Below are 2,500 nucleotides of genomic sequence, written 5' to 3' on the forward strand. Positions count from 1 at the left end.
CTAACCGATTTTTTTCTACGTGGACTGCCAATGGTAAGAATATTTCCTTTTAAACTACCGTTGTAGTAGGAGTACTACACCTTTATTTATGATTCTGTCTGTCTATTTATCTATTTGTCTGTCTAGTTATCTGTCTCTGTCTGTCTGCCTAGGCCTTTTTTTCTTCTTTTTCTGCTTCCTCCTCCTTCTCCTCTTCTTATTCTCCGCTCTCCCTCTCCCCCTCCCCTCCTCCTCCCCCTCATCCCCCACTTTTCCTCCTCTCCCTTCCTCCCTTCCTCTTGTCACCCCTCCCCCTCCCTCCTCCTCTTCCTCCTCTTCCCCTTCCCCCTCTCCTCCCCCTCCCTCTCCTCTTCCACCTCCTCCCCCTCCCCTACCCCCTCTCCCTCCCTCTCCCCCTCTCCCCTCCTCCCCCTCCCCTCCCCTTCCCCTTCTCCTTCCCTTCCTCCTCCTTCTTCTTCCTCCACTTCTTCCTTCCCAAGCGCGGCACCCTGAGGGCCACCATCCATCAAAGAAGATGGCACCCCCTTCCAGCTCACTCGGAGTGCCAGGCGCCGCGGCTTGAAGACAGGCACCAAGTGACACTATATTTCAACAGTCCATTTCCTTCGTGTGGGAGTTGAAAATTTGACCGCACTTTCTCCTCCTTTTTTTTGTTTTTGTTTTTTTCTTTCTTTCTTGTTTTCTTGATTCTTTTTATTCTTCTTCGTTTTCGATCTTTTTTTTTTTTGCGTGTGTGTGTGTTTCTTTTCCTTAATTTCACTTTTTTTTCTTTTTTTTTCTTCCCTTTCCGCTCTATTTTCTTGTTTTTTTAACTCTCTCCCTTTCTCTCTGCTTCGCTTTCTTTCTCACCGCTTTTGCGTCTCTTTCCCTCCATTTTCCTTCCCTTTCCCTCCCTTTCTCTCCAATTCCCTCCCTTTCTATCCATCTCCCTCCCTTTCTCTCCACCATTTCCTCTCTCCCTCTCCCTTTCCACCAACCCTTCCTCTATTCCCCTCCACCCCTCCTTCCCTCCCTCCCTTCGCCCCTCCACCCCTCCTTCCCTCACCCCCCCTCACCCCCCTCACCCCCCCCTCACCCCCACCATGTCACCAGTGCCTTGTTGTGTGAGTTCCTCAAATTCATCATTGTAATGGGCCTTCTCCATCATGAAGGGGGGTGAGGGGGGTGAGGGGGTGAGGAGAGGGAGGTGGAAGGGAGAAGGGAAAGGAAGGGGGTGGGGAAGAGAGGGGATAGGGGGGGTAGGTGGGGTTCTTCCCTGTAACACCTCCTCCCTTCAAACTTTTTTTTTTGTCTCTTTCTTTCTTTCTTTTATTTTCTTTATTTATTTTTTGTTCTCTCGCTCGCTGTCTGTCTGTCTGTCTCTCTGTCCGTCTTCTGTTTTCTCTCTCGTTCTCCCCCTCTCTCTCTCTCTCTCTCTCTCTCTCTCTCTCTCTCTCTCTCTCTCTCTCTCTCTCTCTCTCTCTCTTCTTCTCTCTCTTTCTCTCTCTCTCTCTTTCTTTCTTCTTCTCTCTTTCTCTTCTTTCTTTCTCTCTCTCTCTCTCTCTCTCTCTCTCTCTCTCTCTCTCTCTCTTCTCTCTCTCTCTCTCTCTCTCTCCTTTCTCAGACAGAAGATAGAAAAGAAAGGCGGACGGGGAGACAGAGACATAGAAAAAAGGAACAGAGAGAAAGAGAGAGAGAGAGAGAGAGAGAGAGAGAGAGAGAGAGAGAGAGAGAGAGAGAGAGAGAGAGAGAGAGAGAGAAACAGACAGACAGAGAGAATAGAGAAAGAGAAATAAAGAGATAAAGAAAGAGAGAAAAGGAAAGATAGAGAGAGAGAGAGAGAGAGAGAGAGAGAGAGAGAGAGAGAGAGAGAGAGAGAGAGAGAGAGAGAGAGAGAGAGAGAAAGAGGTAGAGAAGAAAAGAAAAGAGAGAGAGAGAAAGAAAAGAAGAGAGAGAGAGAAAGAATAAGAAAGAGAGATAACGAAAGAAAGAAAAAGAGAGAGAAAGAAAGAAAAAGAGAGATACCGAAAGAAAGAAAAAGAGAGAGAGAGAGAGAGAGAGAGAGAGAGAGAGAGAGAGAGAGAGAGAGAGAGAGAGAGAGAGAGAGAGAGAGAGAAAGGCACAGACAAAGTAAAAGAGAGAGAGAAAGAGAAAAAGAGAGAGAGAAAGAAAAAGAGAGAAAGAAAGAAAAAGAGAGAGAGAAAGAAAGAAAAGGAGAGATAGAAAGAAAGAAAAAGAGAGAGAGAGAGAGAGAGAGAGAGAGAGAGAGAGAGAGAGAGAGAGAGAGAGAGAGAGAGAGAGAGAGAGAGAGAGAGAGAGAGAGGAAAGAGAGAGAGAGAGAGGAAAGAGAGAGAGAGAGAGAGAGAGAGAGAGAGAGAGAGAGAGAGAGAGAGAGAGAGAGAGAGAGAGAGATAAAGAAAGAAAGCGAGAGAGAGAGAGAGAAAGAAAGAGGGAAAGAGAGAGAAAAAGAAAAAAAGAGAGAGAGAAAGAAAGAAAAAGAGAGAAAGAAAGAAAGAGAAAA

General features: G+C 46.5%; 1 protein-coding gene across 1 annotated transcript in view; it reads right to left on the reverse strand.

Moving 5' to 3' along the window:
* Positions 1-2,500, reverse strand: part of LOC113803361 (homeotic protein distal-less) — a 134,572-nt gene that overhangs the window by 7,436 nt on the left and 124,636 nt on the right. The gene's annotated exons all lie outside the window — the stretch shown is intronic.

The sequence above is a fragment of the Penaeus vannamei genome, chromosome 36, assembly GCF_042767895.1.
Source record: "Penaeus vannamei isolate JL-2024 chromosome 36, ASM4276789v1, whole genome shotgun sequence".
Taxonomy (NCBI): Eukaryota; Metazoa; Arthropoda; class Malacostraca; order Decapoda; family Penaeidae; genus Penaeus; species Penaeus vannamei.